Genomic DNA, 18384 nt, shown 5'->3' with positions numbered 1-18384 from the left:
CTCTACCTCCGGGTAAAACTTTTGTTCCCGAGAACAACAGGAGGTGAGTCTTGCGCTGGGGACATGCCTCCAAACTTGCAGGTCATGCTGGCCTCAAGAAGAATCTCATCCTTGTGTCCCGCTACTACTGGTGGCCAACCCTTCTCCAAGATGTCCAAAGCTTTATTGCCTCCTGTCCGTCTTGTGCCAAGAACAAGGTCCCTAGGCAGCTACCTTCAGGCACATTGCAATGGACTTTATTACCGATCTGCCTCGGTTTGCGGGCTGCACCGTCATCCTCCTGGTCGAGGACAGATTCTCCAAGATGGCTCATTTCATCTCTCTCCCTGGTCTACCCTCGGCACCTGAGTTGGTGATAGTTTTCATCCATCATATTTTTCATGTCTATGGCCTTCCACAACATATCGTTTCGGACAGGGGAGTCCAGTTCACCTCCCGGTTCTGGAGAGCTCTCTGCAAGTTTATGAACATCACGCTTGACTTTTCTGCCTACCACCCCCAGACCAACGGTCAGGTGGAGCATACTAATCAGATTCTGGTGACTTACCTCCGTCATTTCTCTAACGCCCACCAGAACTACTGGTCAGACTTAATCCCGTGGGCTGAATTCGCATTCAACAATCACACCATCGAATCTTCTTCCAAGTCACCTTTCTTTATCATCTACGGGCAACATCCTGGTGTACCTCTACCGGTCCCTCCTGTTTCGGGTGTTCCGACGGCTGATCTTCTGTCCGGGGAGTTTTCCAGGATCTGACAGGAGACCAAGACCGCTCTCGAACAAGCACGTGACAGAATGAAAAGACACACGGACAAGAGGCGCTTAGACCCTCCACATATCATCCTGCGATAAGGTGTGGTTATCTTCCAAGTTCATCCGCCTAAAGGTCCCCTCGCATAAACTGGGTCCCCGATACATTGGACCCTTGGAGGTCTTGGCTCGCATCAATGATGTCTCCTACAAGTTGATGCTACCTGCTTCGCTCCGCAACCCAATTCCACGTTTCTCTCCTGAAGCCAAATGTCCTCAACCAGTTCCATGCTTCTACCACTCATTCGCCACGCCTGTTTCCGCTAATGATGTCTTTGAAGTTGAAGACATCCTCGCCATGAAAAAGCTAAAAGGGAAGACCTTTTTCCTAGCAGACTGGAAAGATTTTGGTCCTGAGGAGAGATCTTGGGAGCTTCGGGAGAACATCCATCCTCCCCGAATCTTGGCAAGATTTCTTTCTGGCCTTGGGAGGGGGGCGCGTAAGGGGGGTACTGTCACGCCGCCACTGCCTGTCTTTCCCCTGCCCTCGCCGGTCATGCTGCCGCCCCCGAGCCCCGGCATACTTACCGGTCCTCGGCGTCCTGGCGCACTCCCGCCCCTCACCTGGCTCTTGCTCCGGCTCCCGTCGGGTACGCGCACTGGGTTTGGCAGCGCACATGCACTCTCCTCTCTGATGTCTGCCACTCCTCCCCAGTCTGCTCTATGCTCCTGGAGGATCCTGGCCCAGAAGTCCAGCCATGCACTCTGCTTATCAGGCCACCTCTTCCTCCTGACTGTGCCTGTCATTTGTGCCCCACAAGTAATTCTGGCCCCACGTCTCCCTGCGCTCTGCCACTAGCTTTTGCTGCCTATCTCCTGCCCTTGCCTACATCCTCCATTTTTGCTCTCTCCTAGTGCCAGCCTACCTGTGTCTCCATCCTCCCCGAGCTCCCGTGTCTCTGCCGTGTCTACCAGCCAGTGTCTCCGTCCTGCCCGTGTTTCCGTGTCTCAGCCGAGCCTGTCTGCTAGAGTCTCCATTCCGCCCGTGTTCTCATGTCACAGCCGTGCCAGCATGCATCTCAGTCCTGCCCATGTTCCTGTGTCTCTGCTTTGTCAGTCCTCCTGCCTGTCCTCCCTGTCTCCCGCTGTGACTCCTGTTGTTCACCCCTGGGTACCAGCTGCCGTGGGGTGATAGTCTCCCCTGGGCCTGCCCCTAACCCTCCCTGTATAGGGGTGGTGTTGTGAATTCACTTTCTGGCCTACCTCTGGTTACTAGTGAAGGTAGTGGAGCTGGTTATATTGACAGAGGGGTCATGAGTTCTCATTCCAGGCTCCCTCTGGTGGATACTGGTGGTTATGGAGATGATCTAATTATCAGAGGCCTGCCACCTGATAATGAGGAGGATGACTGGAGATCTGGAGTTTCTGACTGGATTTAAGACAGCCGACTCCCTCTATCCCTGCTGGTGATTTTTTCCTGCCTCCTGAGGTCTTAGTTTCCAGCTCAGTCCCTGCATGCTCAGCTAAGTGTTCTTCTGCTATTGTTCACATTTGATCTGGTTTTGTCTATTTCAGTTTTGTGTGTTCAGCCAGCTCCGGCTGGGGCTGTGCTGAATTTCCATCCTTATGTTACTGCTTGTGCCAGTTTGTTTTAGTCCCTTATTAGATTGACCTCTTTTTTGCTTTGCTATCAGAATATACCAGAGTGCTGATATAGTGGGCAAAGTCTAGTGACTTCAGTGTTTTTCTATCAGACATGTTGGGCATTTTTTGCAGGGTTTTTTGCGTGATTGCAGGCAGAGTCTTTCCTTTCCAGTCTAGTTAGTGTGGGCCCCATCATTTGCTCAGTCTATTTTCCTTCCTGCGTTTGTATTTTCATCTTGTCTCACCGACAATATATGTTTGGGGGCTATCTATTCCTTTGGGGTCTGCTCTGGGGCAGTTTAGATTTCCCCTTTCTTGCTTTAGGCTTATTTAGTTCTCCGGCTGTGTCGAGGCATCTAGGATCATTGTAGGTACGCTCCACGGCTACTGCTAGTTGTGTGGATAGGATCAGGGGTCTGCTGTTAGCTTAGTTACCAACCTCTCTGGTTTTCTGTGGAAAGCTTGGTCTTGCTTTCCTCCTTGGTGTCCCAATCATAACAGAATCACCAGCCTAAACCGCAGATTCTAGGGCACTCAAAAGCAGGAGAGAATTGTAAAAAAAAAAAAAAAGTGTCAATTTTTTTTTTTTTTTATATGGATTTTTTCCTCTTTTTCTCTGAGGCCGTAGGAGGATTTTTTCTTTAATGGAGATTAAGCAATTGTCTGATCATATTGAGCAGCTTGCTGCTGAAGTGCGGGGAATTTCCGCCTGTCTTGCTCAATCATCTGCTGTTGAACCAAAAATCCCTACTCCTGATGTGTTTTCTGGGGATCGGTCTAAATTTTTGCATTTTAAGAATAATTGTAAACTATTTCTTGCCTTGAAGCCTAACTCATCGGGGAGCTCGGTGCAGCAGGTTAAAATTGTCATCTCCTTGCTGCGCGGTAATCCCCAGGATTGGACTTTTTCTCTGACACCTGGAGATCCTATTCTGACTAATGTGGACGCATTTTTTCAAGCCTTGGGGTTGTTGTATGTTGAACCTAATGCTATTGATCAAGCTGAGAAAACCCTATTGGCATTGAACCAGGGTCAGATTTCTGCAGAGTTATACTGTCAAAAATTCCGAAAGTGGGCGGTTCCTTACTACATGGAATGACGGTGCCTTAGCAGCGCTCTTTCGGAAGGGTTTGGCAGAAACCGTAAAAGATGTTATGGTGGGATTTCCTGTTCCCTCTGGTCTTGATGATTCTATGTCGTTAGCCATTCAAGTTGATCGGCGTTTACGTGAGCGCAAAACTACACCAGAGGCGTTGCCGCCTTTTGAATGAACGTCTGAACCCATGCAATGTGATAGGGTTTTGTCTAGGGTGCAACATCAGGAGTTTAGAAGGCGTAATAAGCTGTGTTTTTTCTGTGGAGACGCCAATCATACTATTTCTGTCTGCCCTAAACGAGAAAAACGTTTTGCACACACATTTGCTGTGGGCAGTGTACAACCTAAGTTCCTTTTGGCAATTACTCTGATCTGCTACTTGTCTACATTTTCCTCTAAGGCTTTTATAGATTCAGGAGCAGCTTTGAATCTGATGGATTTAGACTTTGCTAAATGTTGTGGTTTTCCCATGATCCCCCTGCGGACTCCTATCCCTTTGAGGGGTATTGATGCTACTCCTTTGGCGGAGAATAAACCCCAGTTTTGGACCCAGGTGATAATGCGGGTCGCCCTGGACCACCAAGAGAATTGAAAATTTTTGGTGTTGCACAATTTGCATGATACTATTGTTCTGGGTTTTCCCTGGTTTCAAACTCATAATCCTGTTTTGGATTGGAAATCTGTGTCTGTGGTGAGTTGGGGTTGTCAGTGTGTTCTTAGTGACACTTCTGTTTTCTCCACCTCTCCCCACTCTCATGATATTCCTGATTATTTGGCTGATTTTTCTGATGCATTTAGTGAGAGTAATTCTGCGTCTTTGCCTCCTCATTGGAGTTATGACTGTCCAATTGAGTTAATGTCCCGGTGTAAATTTCCCAAGGGTCGGCTTTTCAACTTATCGGTACCTGAACATGATGCTATGCGATCTTATATCAAGGAGTCGTTGGAGAAGGGTCATATTAGACCATCCTCTTCACCTGTTGTTTTTTTTTTGTGGCCAAGAAAGATGGTTCATTAAGGCCTTGCATTGACTATCGTTCCCTTAACAAAATCACTGTTAAATATCAGTACCCGTTACCCCTGAATCCTGATTTATTTTCCAGAGTTAAAAGTGCCTGCTGGTTTACCAAGCTTGACCTCAGGGGGCGTATAATCTTCACATCAAGGACGGGGATGAATGGAAGACGGCATTTAATACTCCGGAGGGACATTTTGAGTACCTGGTGATGCCTTTTGGGCTCACTAATGCCCCTTCTGTCTTCCAATCGTTTATGAACGATATTTTCCAGGACTTTGTGGATAAGTTTTTGATCATTTATCTGGATGATATTTTGATCTTTTCCAGTGATTGGGATTCTCATGTGGAACATGTCCGGACTGTGTTCCAGATTTTGAGGGAAAATTCCCTGTATGTTAAGGGATCGAAGTGCCTCTTTGGTGTACAGAGGATTTCATTTTTGGGATTCATTTTGTCCCCGTTGGCTATTGAAATGGACCTGGCCAAGGTACAGGCCATTTATGATTGGGTTCAACCCACTTCTTTGAAGGCTCTCCAGAAGTTTTTGGGTTTTGCTAGTTTCTATCGTAAATTTATAAGTAATTTTTCTGGTATTGTCAAACCACTGAGGGATCTGACCAAAAAGGGCGCTGATGTGGTGAATTGGTCTCCAGAGGCAGTCTCGGCATTTCAAGAGCTTAAGCGGAGATTCACTTCTGCTCCGATTCTACAGCAACCTGATGTCTCACTCCCATTTCAGGTGGAGGTAGATGCTTCTGAGGTTGGTGCAGGAGCCGTTTTGTCCCAAAAACATCCGGTGACTTCTAAAATGAATCCCTGTGCCGCCTTTTCTCGAAAATTCTCCCCATCTGAACGCAACTATGACATGGGGTATCGGGAATTGTTGGCCATGAAATGGGCATTTGAAGAGTGGAGACATTGGTTGGAGGGAGCTAGACACCAAGTTGTTGTCCTCACCGACCACAAGAATTTTATTTATCTTGAATCCTAGACAGGCTAGGCGGGCCTTGTTTTTCATGCATTTTAATTTTGTGGTCTCTTTTCTTCTGGGCACTAAGAATGTTAAGGCAGATGCCCTTTCTAGGAGTTTCTTTGCGGATTCTCTTATTGTGACCAAGCCTACTACCATTCTAAATGAGGGGGTAGTTCTTTCCGCCATCTCACCCGATTTGAGATGTGCCCTGGAGGAATTTCAGGAGGACAAACCTGAATGTTGCCCTATGGAAAATTGTATGTCCCTGACCAGTGGAGGAAAAGAGTAATGTCTGAAATTCATTGCTCCGCGTTGGCTGGTCAACCAGGTATTTTTGGTACCAGAGATTTGGTGAGTCGGTCTTTTTGGTGGCCTGCCTTATCTCGTGATGTCAGGAATTTTGTGCAGTTCTGTGGGACTTGTTCTCTGTCTAAACCCTGTTCTCGTTCTAGTGGGTTGTTGATGCCCCTGCCGGTGCCCAGGAGGCCATGGACCCATATTTCAATGGATTTTATTTCTGATCTTCCTGTTTCTGAGAATGACTGACTGTTATCTGGGTGATTTGTGATAGATTTTCTAAGATCCATCTTGTACCACTCCCAAAGTTGCCATCTTCTTCAGAGTTGGTGCCCTTGTTTTTACAACAGGTGGTTCAGTTGCATGGGATTCCTGAGAACATTGTGTCGGACAGAGGAGTCCAGTTTGTTTCCAGATTTTGGAGAGCTTTTTGTTCCAAACTGGGAATTCAGTTATCTATCTTCTCTGCATTTCATCCTCAGACCAATGGGCAGACTGAGAGAATATACCATACTTTGGAGTCCTATTTTAGATGTTTCATATCTGCTGATCAGGATGACTGGGTCTCATTTTTGCCCTTGGCCGAATTCGCGCTAAACAATAGAGCTAGTTCTGCCAGTTTGATGTTGCCCTTTTTCTGTAACTTTGGGTTTCATCCTCGATTTTCTTCAGGGAAAGTGGAATCTTCGACCTACCCAAGTGTGGACACTGTGGTAGAGAGAATGCAGCAGATTTGGGACCAAGTGGTGGATAAGTTGTCCCTCTCTCAGGAAAAGGCCCAACAGTCTTCCAACCGGCATGGGACCATTGGTCCCCGGTTTAAAGTGAGTGATATGGTTTGGTTGTCATCAAAGAATATTCCTATGAAGGTTGCATCTCCAAAGTTCAAGCCAAGATTCATTTTACCTTATAAGATTTTGGAGATTCTTAATCCTGTTTCTTGGCTCTTTCAGTTACGTTTAAGATCCATAACGTGTTTCATAAATCTCTGTTGAAGAGGTTTGTGGAGCCAGTATTTCCTATGGCGGCGCCTCCTGACCCTGTATTGGTTAAAGGCAATGTGGAATATGAGATAGAGAAAATATTGGATTCTCTTTTGACTAGGCGGAGACTCCAGTACTTGGTCAAATGGAAGGGCTGTGGCCAGGAGGATAATTCGTGGGTCTCTGCTTCTGACATTCATGCTGATAGATTGGTTCGTGCTTTTCACTGGGTCCATCCTGATCGGCCTGGTATCGTGGATGAGGGTTCGGTGACCCCCTCCTCAAGGGGGGTACTGTTGTGAATTCGCTTTCTGGCCTACCTCTGGTTACTAGTGAAGGTAGTGGAGCTGGTTATATTGACAGAGGGATTGCGAGTTCTCTTTCCGGGCTCCCTCTGGTGGTTACAGGAAATAATGGAGCTGATCTAATTAACAGAGGCCTGCCACCTGATAATGAGGAGGATGACTGGAGATCTGGAGTTTCTGACTGGATTTAAGACAGCCGACTCCCTCTATCCCTGCTGGTGATTTTTTTCCTGCCTCCTGAGGTGTTTTTTTATCAGACGTGTTGGGCTTTTTTTTGCGTGATTGCATACAGAGTCTTTCCTTTCCTGTCTAGTTAGTGTGGGCCCCATCGTTTGCTCAGTCTATTTTCCTACCTGCGTTTGTGTTTTCATCTTGTCTCACCGACAATATGTTTGGGGGCTATCTATTCCTTTGGGGTCTGCTCTGGGGCAGTTTAAATTTCCCCTTTCTTGCTTTAGGCTTATTTAGTTCTCCGGCTGTGTCGAGGCGTCTAGGATCATCATAGGTACGCTCCACGGCTACTGCTAGTTGTGTGGATAGCATCAGAGGTCTGCAACCCACTTAGTTACCAACCTCTCTGGTGTTCTGTGGCTTAGCTTGGTCTTGCTTTCCTCCTCGGTGACCCAATCATAACAGGGTGGTCCACCTGGTCAGCTCGCCCGAGGGACGTTCGTTGCCACGGTCCAGCGAGTCCATCCTAGGAGTTCCTCTAGTTCTCACACGGACTTTAGCAATGTGGGGATTAAAGGTCTATTGCGCTGGTACAGACCGGAACTACCATCCCTCAGTGCCACCTTTTCACATATACAAATGAACTGATTCATTAACAGGTCAAGATTAAATAAAGATGAAAGTTTACAACTTCAGAAATGTGCATTTTAATTAATTTATTGCTATGGCATACATAGTGACAGTAGTTTAGATGGGGGTCATAGTCCCTCAATACCACCTCTTCCCATATGCTAATTAATTCCCAGATCAGTAATAAAAGAATGAACACTGAATGAAGAATTACAAGGTTATGACTAGAAATGGGCGAACCTGAACAGTAAAGTTCGGCATCCGTACTGAACACCTACTGTTTGGGCACGGACCCCGAACACAGACTTCACCAGGAAGTCTGTATTGCTGTTCAGGTTCGGCCCCCGAACACCGGTTGTTTGTCATGCTGTCATGTGCATGGCAGCGTGGCAAACACAGCTTCTGATCGGCAATGATATCATCCCTGCTGGTCAGGCAGCCGCGGTTCCCATGCTGTTAAAAGACAGCTTGAGCGCGCAGCTGTGATATAAAGTTTACCTCGGTCATTGGTGTCAGCTGATGAGACTACTGAACCCTTCATCCAACACCTGCAGCCTCTAATAACAGTAACAGCAGGAGCGGTTGATGGGGGTAATCATCAGCCTCTCCTGTGCTGTATATAAATAATTTAAAAAAAAAACAGCGTGTGGTCCCCCTGCATTTTTGATAACCAGGCAAAACGCAGAGCTGGGGGCTGCAACCCTCAGCTGTCAGCTTCAGTAAGGCTAGTTATCAAGAATAAAGTGGTCCCCATGCTGTTTTTTTTAAATTACTTAAATAAATAATTTAAAAAACGGCGTGGGATCCCCCCCATTTTTCACAACCAGCCTTACTAAAGAAGACAGCTGGGGGCTGGTGTACGGTACTGCATTCTCGCAAAACGCTGTACATATACTTCTCGCGTGGACACCACTGCGATAGAGTGCAAGTTTCAGCTTTATATGACAGCTGACACCGTGCAGCAACACCCGTGATTGGTGGTAGTACCAATGGAAGACGTTTAACCCCTCTGATGCCGCTTTTAATAGTGAGATTCCTGTGTGCGATGGTTTCCGTGATGACCCTGGGTTGCAAGATGGCTGCAGTGTCCTTGTGGGTAGGTGGCCTGTGATCTCCTGCTAAGAGCAGGAGCTGACACCCCTCTTTCCTTGCTGTCAATTGCTGCTCTGATGCCTTGTAGTGTTGAGGCATTGCAGGGTATCCTATCAGTGATTTGTCACTTTACAGTTGATGTCCCATCCTGATACAATGTAAAAAAGTTAAAAGAAAGTTAATACAATTTGTAAAGATATTTTTAAAACATTCCCAAATGAACAAAAAAATGAAAAAACATTAATCAAATAAATGTTTATGTAAAAATTAAAAATAAAGAAATAGTAAATATTTTTATCATTGCATATATTTAGTATCACCGCGTCTGGAACAACCCAACCTATAAAACTGTCCTACTAGATAACCCTTTCAGTGAACACCGTAAAAAAATGAGGCAAAAAACTATGCTTTATCATCATACCACCTAACAAAAAGTGCTATAAAATGCCATCAAAAAGACGAATGTAAATAAAAAAAACATCATCTTGTCCCGCAAAAAACAAGCCACCATTTAACTCCATCAAAGGAGAAATAATAAAGTTATAGCTCTCAGAAAGAAACTAAGCAAAAATACTGTATGTTTTGGATTTGAAGACGCACTTTTTTCTCCCAAATTTGGAGGGAAAATGGGGGTGCGTCTTATAATGCGTATATACCTTATCGGTACCGTTGTAGCAGGCTGGGATGAGGGGATGTCTGGTGGTGCTGCTGTGGTGTCTCTGGTGCTGTCGGGGCTCTGTCGACATTTTGTGAAATTTCAGAGCCCTTGCAGTTCCATGGTTTTCTGTGCAGTGGACTCCGGGAAAATGACCACCGGAGGCGGTGCATGCGTAGATGGAGATCTCAGGAGATGTGAGTTCAGCACTGAGATATCATCTCCCAAGATCTTGGTGCCGGCAAAGCCCCAGCAGCACCGCTCAACACCCCCCACAGCGCTGGACACCTCCATAGTACCGCTGGGCACCCGCAGCAGCACCAGAGACACTCGCAGCACCGCCGGACACCCACATAGCACCGCCGGGAACTTGCAGCAACGAAGACACCCACAGCAGCACCAGGCAGGAGGGCCAGACACCTGCAGCAGTACCGCACACCGCAGCAGCACCAGACATCCACAACGGCGCGCCGCACATTGGAACACCCCCTTATCCCAGCCTGCGCCCGGCAGCATCGTTCCACTCCTGCCTCCTCCAGCAGCAACCCTGGGACCCCGCTTCACTGCAGCCACCACCGCTGGTAAGCATTAAGACACATGGATTATAAGAAGCACCACCATTTTAATAAATCTTTTCCTATTCTCAAAATTTGGGGTGCGTTTTATAATAAAAAAAAGTACCTTATATACTCGAGTATAAGCGAACCCAAGTATAAGCCAAGGACCTAATTTTGCCATGGAAAACTGTGGAAGCTTATTGACTCGAGTATAATCCGGGCCTACATTGTCCCCTCATCCCTGTCCTGGCATGCGTGCCTCCCCCCGTCGCTGTCCCTGGTATGCGTGGCTCACCCTGTCCTGTCCTGGTATGCATGGCTCCCCCATCGCTGTCCTGGTATGGTGGCTGTCGCTGTCCTGGTATGCGTGGCTCCCCTAGTTGCTGTTCTGGTATGGTGGCTCCCCCAGTCGCTGTTCCTGGTATGCGTGGCTCCCCCGTCACTGTCCTGGTATGTGTGGCTCCCTCTGTAGCTGTCCTGGTATGCATGGCTCCCCTGTAGCTGTCCCTGGTATGCGTGGCTCCCCCGTCACTGTCCTGGTATGTGTGGTTCCCCCCCCCCCATCGCTGTCCTGGTATGGTGGCTCCCCCCGTCGCTGTCCTGGTATGCATGGCTCCCCCCCATAGCTGTCCTGATATGCATGGCTCCCCCTCCTGTCCTTGCATGCATGCTTCCTGTTACACAAAAAGCCCCAAACATCCTACTCACCCTCCAGCATGACCTCGCAGCACCTCATTCCGGCTTCCAGCAGCTTTTCCTGCCGAGCGATCACATGGCACTTCTTATTAAGGTAATGAATATTCCTTCCACGCCTATGGGTGTGGAGACGCATGCATATTCATTAGCTTAACCCCTTAATCCCATGTGACGTACTATCCCGTCCATTTGCCCTGGGACTTAATTCCCAGGGACGGGATAGTACGTCACAGCGATCAGCGGCGCCCACGTGGTGAGCGCCGCTGATCGCGGCCGGGTTTCAGCTAATTATCACATCTGACACCCAGCACAATGTGTCAAGGGCAGTCACGGACCGCCCCGACACGTTAACCCCTTGCACACCGCGATCAAACATGATCGCGGTGTACCGGGGGTTAAAAGGGAAGCATCGGCAGGGAGGGGGCTCCCTCCGTGCTTCCCTGAGCCCCCCACTGCAGCGCAATGTGCAGTGCTGCTGCGGGGGTCTCTTTCCCTACAGGTCCCCGGATCCAAGATGGCGACGGGGACCTTCGGGGGCCTGTAGGGAGCTGACTTCCTCAGTGCCTGCAAAGCGCAGGCATGAGGAAGTCTGCGTCTATGCCTGTGACAGATCTCTGATCTGTGATGTGACAGATCAGCCATCTGTCACAGGACCGTGATGTCCCCCCTGAGACAACCTAATAAAGTTAAAAAAAAAAAAAAAGTGTAAAAATAATTTTAAAAAAATCGCTAAATTAGAAAAAAAAATATTCCCCAATAAATTCATTTTTTGGAAATAAAAATAGAAAAAAACAATAGAAGTAAACATATTTGGTATCACCGCGTCCGTAACGACCTGCCCTATAAAGTTGTCCCATTAGTTAACCCTTTTAGCGAACCCCTTAAAAAAATAAAAATAAAAAACGATTTATCATACCACCGAACAAAAAGTGCAATAACGCGCGATCAAAAAGACGTATATAAATATCCATGGTACCGCTGAAAACATCATCTTGTCCCGCAAAAAACAAGCCGCTATACAGCGTCATCAGAGAAAAAATAAAGTTATAGCTCGCAGAATAAAGCGATACAAAAATAATAATTTTTTATGTAAAATAGTTTTCATTGCATAAAACCGCCAAAACATAAAAAATCGACATAAATGAGGTATCGCTGTAACCGTACTGACCCGAGGAATAAAAGCGCTTTATCAATTTTACCGCACGCGGAACGGTGTAAACGCACCCCTCAAAAGAAATTCATGAAACGCTTGTTTTTGTTCATTCTGCGTCCCAAATATCGGAATAAAAAGCGATTAAAAAAAGTCACGTGCCCGAAAATGGTACCAATAAAAACGTCAACTCGTCCCGCAAAAAATAAGACCTCACATGACTCGGTGCGTCAAAATATGGAAAAATTATAGCTCTCAATATGTGGTGATGCAAAAACTATTTTTACAATAAAAAGCGTCTTTTAGCCTATGTCAGCTGCCAAACATAGAAACCCGTTATAAATAGTAAATCAAACCCCCCGTTATCACCCCCTTAGTTAGGGAAAAATAATAAAATTAAAAGAAAATGTATTTATTTCTAGTTTCCCGCTAGGGTTAGGGCTGAGAATAGGGTTAGGTCTGAGATTAGGGTTAGGGGTGTGTTAGAATTGGGGGTTTCCACTGTTTGGGCACATCAGGTGCTCTCCAAATGCAACATGGCGTCTGATCTCAATTCCAGCCAATACTACGTTGAAAAGGTCAAATGGTGCTCCTTCCCTTCCAAGCTCTGCCATGCACCCAAACAGTGTTTTAACCCCACATATAGGGTATCAGCCTACTCAGGACAAATTGCAAAACAACTTTTGGGGTCCAATTTCTCCTGTTACCCTTAGGAAAATAAAAAATTGGGGGCAAAAATAGTTTTGTGGAAAAAAATGATTTTTTTATTTTCACGCCCGGGCGTTATAAACTTCTGTGAATCACTTGGGGATTCAAAGTGCTCAGCACACATCTAGATAAGTTCCGTGGGGGGTCTAGTTTCCAAAATGGGGTCACTTGTGGGGAGTTTCAATAGTTTAGGTACATCAGGGGCTCTCCAAACGCACATGACACCCGCAGACCATTCCATCAAAGTCTGCATTCCAAAACGTCACTACTTCCCTTCTGAGCCCTGACGTGTGCCCATACAGTAGATTTCTCCCACATATGAGGTATCAGCATACTCAGGACAAATTGGACAACAACTTTTGGGGTCCAATTTTTCCTGTTACCCTTGGGAAAATAAAAAAATTGTGGACTAATTGATCATGTTAGTGGAAAAAATACGATTTTTTTATTTTCACACCCAGGCATTATAAACTTCTGTGAAGCACTGGGGGGTTCAAAGTTCTCACCACACATCTAGATAAGTTCCTTGGGGGGTCTAGTTTCCAAAATGGTGTCATGGTGTCATTTGTGGGGGGTTTCCACTGATTTGGTACATCAGGGGTTTTCCAATCACGACATGGTGTCCAATCTCAATTCCAGCCAAAAACGTCAAATGGCGCTGCTTCCCTTCTGAGCTCTGCCATGCGCCCAAATAGTGGTTTAACCCCACATGTGGGGTATCAGAGTACTCAGGACAAATTGCATAATAACTTTTAGGGTCCTGCTACCCTTGGGAAAATAAAAATTGGGGGTGAAAAGATCATTTTTGTGGAAAATGATTTTTTAATTGTACCGCTGTACGTTATAAACTTCTGTGAAGCCCTTGTGGGTTCAGAGTTCTCACCACATATCTAGATAAGTTCCTTGGGGGGTCTAGCTTCGAAAATTGGGTCACTTGTGGGGGGTTTCCACTGTTTAGGTACATCAGGGGCTCTCCAAACGCGACATGGCGTCCGATCTGAATTCCAGCCAATTTTGCATTGAAAAAGTCAAACGGCGCTCCTTCCCTTCTGAGCTCTGCCATGCGCCGAAACAGTGGTTCCCCCCCACATATCAGGTATCAGCGTACTCAGGACAAATTGCACAATAACTTTTGCAGTCCAATTTCTCCTGTTACCCTTGGTAAAATGAAAAAAAATTGAACCTGAATTATTTTTTTTTGTGAAAAAGTTAAATGTTCATTTTTTTTAAATATTCAAAAAATTCCTGTGACGCACCTAAAGGGTTAATAAACTTCTTGAATGTGGTTTTGAGCACCTTAAGGGGTGCAGTTTTTAGAATGGTGTCACTTTTGGGTATTTTCTATCATATAGACCCCGCAAAGTGGCTTCAAATGTGATGTGGTCCGTAAAAATAAAATGGTGTTGCAAAAATGAGAAATCGCTGGTCAATTTTTAACCCTTATAACTTCCTAGCAAAAAAAAATGTTGGTTCCAAAATTGTGCTGATGTAAAGTAAACATGTGGGAAATGTTACTTATCAAGTTTTTTGTGTGCTGTATCTCTGTGATTTAAGGGCATAAAAATTCAAAGTTGGAAAATTGCGATATTTTCAAAATTTGCCAAATTTCCGTTTTTTTCACAAATAAACACAAGTTATTTGAATGAAAGTTTTCCACTAACATGATGTACAATATGTCACAAGAAAACAATGTCAGAATCACCGGGATCCATGGAAGTGTTTCAGAGTTATTACCTCATAAAGGGACAGTGGTCAGAGTTGTAAAAATTGGCCCGGTCATGAACATGCAAACCACCCTTGGGGCTTAAGGGGTTAATGAGTGGTGCCACGTGATCGCTCAGTACAGGAAGAGCTGCTGGAAGCCAGCACCAGCGAAATGCTGTGAGGGCGCCAGGACCAACGATATGCAGGGCACTCTGGATTGTGAGTAGAATGTCTTCTGGAAGCCGGTGGCTGCGGCTGCAGCTGTCACTGTGCACGCTATAAGAGAAATGAATATTAATTTCTCTTTAGCAGCTGCACAAGCTGTGGCCACAGCTGTCGGCTTCTGCCTCGCTGACCCACAGCTCCGCCGCTCCCCCTCCCTCGACGGCTTTCTTGGACAATTGACTTTTGTGCTAAAAAACTCTGCTTGTACATGACTATATATAGTGATTCTTTTTTCTATAAAATAGTTTTTATTGTGTAAAAGTGCCAAAATATGAAAAAAAAAGTGGTATTGCTGTAATTGTACTGACCCAAAGAATAAAGCTTCCTTATCAATTTTTCCACACGCAGAACGGAATAAAGAAAACAAAAATCAATTCATGAATCACTGTTTTTCTGCCTCCCAAAAGTCGGAATAGAAAGCATTCAAAAAATGTCATGTGCTCAAAAATAGCACCAATAAAAACATCAACTTCTCCCGTAAAAAAGATTTCACATGACTCTGTTGGCCAAAATATGAAAAAATGATAGCTGTCTAAATAAATATGGGGTTGCAAATTCTAGTTTTTGCAATAAAAAGGTGCTTTTAGTGTGTGGTAGCGGCCAAACATAAAAATCTGATATAAATCTGGTATCGCTGTAATCGCACTGACCCGAAGAATAAAGTCGTCTAATCACTTACACCGCATGAGGAATGGTGTAAAAATAAATAAAACCAATTCTTCATCTGCTGTTGATTTGTTCATTCTGTCTCCCAAAGATCGCACTAAGGCTTGGCTCGCATTCATCTTGCATGCTGCACTGAGCGCTTACACCTGTTTTTTCATGTAAATCTCTGAAATACATGTGTCACGGGACCGTTGGGACAAAGCAGGAGACGTGGAACCTGGGCCCCTGAACTGCCCCTCAGGCTAAGGGGGTGCCCTGACTCTCCTTAACTTGGGGGGTACACTTGAAGGTAGTGAGGCCCAAGTCCCCAACCTGTCCCTATGTCCTGTTTAGCCCTGAGCTAAACCACCAACCCCCTCCCCAGGAGGTGAGACAGGGAATAAAGTGAACTGCACCCAATAACACAAGGGAAAATAAAACAGACACCACGGGGTTAAAGCAACTAAAACCCAAAACTTAGCTTTACTCTGCTGCAAATGCTCCAAGCAACAGAATAAGGATCCGATCAGCATCCAGCAGCAACTCCACTGTTCCAGATAAGCTGACCCCCCCTCTCCACCAGGTAGGTCCAGTCTTCACCACGGTTGGATAACAAATGAACAATATTACCAACAGTAATTTACTGCACATGATGACCTTTTATATGAAGGAGGGGGGAGTAGTCGTCACCTGTTGGTTAATTCAAACGTGTAGTAACCCCAGCGGCCACCGGGGGCAAAACCAGCACCAAAACAACTACAGTTGTAGTAAACCCTAGCCGCCACCGGGAAAAAAGGAAAAGGGTTTCTATAAGAAACCACATTTTGCCACGGCTCCAAAAATGGACCGTGGCAACATGATTCAGACAGAACCCACGGTGGAAGAGTCTCTATAATGAGCCAGAGGGAGGCATTGTGAACACTGTAGGACCTGTAATCCTGTGATGTCTGTCTTTTTAGGCGTGCATAAAAGCATGGTCAACCCTGTTTTTCTGCATTTCTGATTAGAAGGAACAGAGGCCAGATGGAGTCCAGAGTAACTCTGTTCCCTCATTATAGTGAATGGATCCATCGGTGGTTTTATTGGTCACGTCACTCAGAGATTTAGTATCAAACCCCAAAGTAAGTGCTCAGCTTAGAACCCCGGATAAATGTGATCCTAAATGTTATGTAAACTTTTCCCAATAAAAGCTTCAACACCGTTCACAAAAAAGCAAGCCCTCATTCAGGTCTGTCATTTGTTAATGGAAATATAGAGGGCTTCCACATACTGGTAGTACAAAGGCTCTGGAAAAGCGAAGTTGTTCCTTGGCCCTCCAAAATAAGTTCAGCAATCTCTGTGCTCCCCTCCCTTCTGAGCCCCAGTGTGTGTAAACCAGATTTAGCATCCACTTGTTTGGCATTTCTGTTGCAAAGAGAACCCATCTAATTTATGGAAACTTGACCCCTCACGGAACTTAGGTAGATTTGTATAGAGCACCTTGAACCCCAAGATGCTTCACAGATGTTTATAACATTGAGACGTGAAAATAAAAAGAATCACATTTTTCCCACAAAAATGTTATTTTATCCCCAAATTCTCCATTTTGATAAGGGTAACAGGAGAAATTGCACCATATAATTTGTTGTGCAATTTCTTCTAAGTACTCCAATACCCAAAATGTCGAAGAAAACTACTGTTAAGGTGCATGGCAGGGCTTGGAATGGAAGGAGCACCATTTGACTTTTTGGATGCAAAATTTGCTGGAATTATTAGCAGATGCCATGTTGTGTTTGGAGAGCCCCTGGTGTCACAGAATTTTATACCATTGGACAGTGAAAAAAAAGAATTAAATTTTAACCTCCAAGATTTTGTGTTAGCCCCAGACTTTACATTTTTATACTGGGAAATGGATAAAAATTACACCAAGCTTTGTTCCATAATTTCTGCTGAATGTAGAAATACCCCATGTGTGGCTGTACAGTACTGCTTAGGCCTGTTTCACACTTCAGTTTTTTGCATCAGTCAAAATCCGCCAAAAGGACGGATGGTGGATCCGTTTTAGTACTGATGACAACGGATGCCACCTGTCCGTTTTTTTGACGGATCCGACAAATGAAGAATTTTAAAGGAATCGCAGCCTGGAAAGGAGAGAGAGAGAGAATTTTTTTTTTTTTTTTGTCCGGCACCTAGAAAGAATTTCGGGTTAAATGAGTGTCTGGAGGATCTGCCAGAGGAAAAAAACGTTGCAAGCTCCGTTATCAAATCTTTGAGGATGGTGACGGACAGCAACTTTTGGCGGATCCTCAAAAAAAACGGATGCAACGGACGGCAATCCGTCACAATCCGCCATTAATGGAAGTCAATGGGGAAAAAAATGGATCCTCAAAAGAAAATTGAGGATCCGTTTTTTTCAAAACCTGGCGGATTGTGACTGATTGTAAAAAAACTGAAGTGTGAAAGAGGCCTTAGCCAGACGGCGAGACTCGGAAGGGACAAAGAGCTTTTTGCCTCCGTGAGCTAAGATTTTCATAGCATAGTTTATGGACTCCATATGCAGAGCTCCTTAGTGCTAGAAAAGCAGAATTTCCCCTCAAGTGCCCCCATTTTGGAAATTATACCCCTTTGGGAATTTATCTACAGTCATATTGACTATTTTGACTCCATAGGTGTTTTCCAGGAACAAGCATCAGTGGATGTTGCTGAATGAAAATTGCAAACTGCTGTTGTAGTGACTAGCTCATGCTTCTGGAGACAGATCTCACTGATTCTGAGATTGTTTTTTCATGGCAATAAGTGCTGTATGATAATGGTAGAATTTTTTCGCTATGATTTTTAATTTTTTTTACCCTTAATTCAGAGAATCCTGTTACACAAAATAGTCAATAGACATTTTCCTGAGTACGCCAATACCCAATATGTGGCAACCTTGAATACTTATATTTTGTTTTCACATAGCGTTGGCAGCTATAAGATATATGTATTGTACATGTATAGGTTTAGATATAAGCACAATAGAAATTTGTTGCAGAAATGATAGCATCTGATATTTACAGCATGTGCATAGATTTCTGCAGACATTATTCAAATGAATATGAAAGTGT

General features: G+C 45.1%; 1 protein-coding gene across 9 annotated transcripts in view; it reads left to right on the top strand.

Annotated features, from left to right (window-relative positions):
• Positions 1-18384, top strand: part of LOC141067695 (tRNA N6-adenosine threonylcarbamoyltransferase, mitochondrial-like) — a 210391-nt gene that overhangs the window by 97323 nt on the left and 94684 nt on the right. The window lies entirely within an intron of this gene.

The sequence above is a fragment of the Dendrobates tinctorius genome, unplaced genomic scaffold, assembly GCF_039654945.1.
Source record: "Dendrobates tinctorius isolate UK_male_01 unplaced genomic scaffold, ASM3965494v1 ptg000254l, whole genome shotgun sequence".
Classification (NCBI taxonomy): domain Eukaryota; kingdom Metazoa; phylum Chordata; class Amphibia; order Anura; family Dendrobatidae; genus Dendrobates; species Dendrobates tinctorius.
Note: the sequence above shows the minus strand (reverse complement) of the source record. Positions and strands in the feature narration are given on the sequence as shown.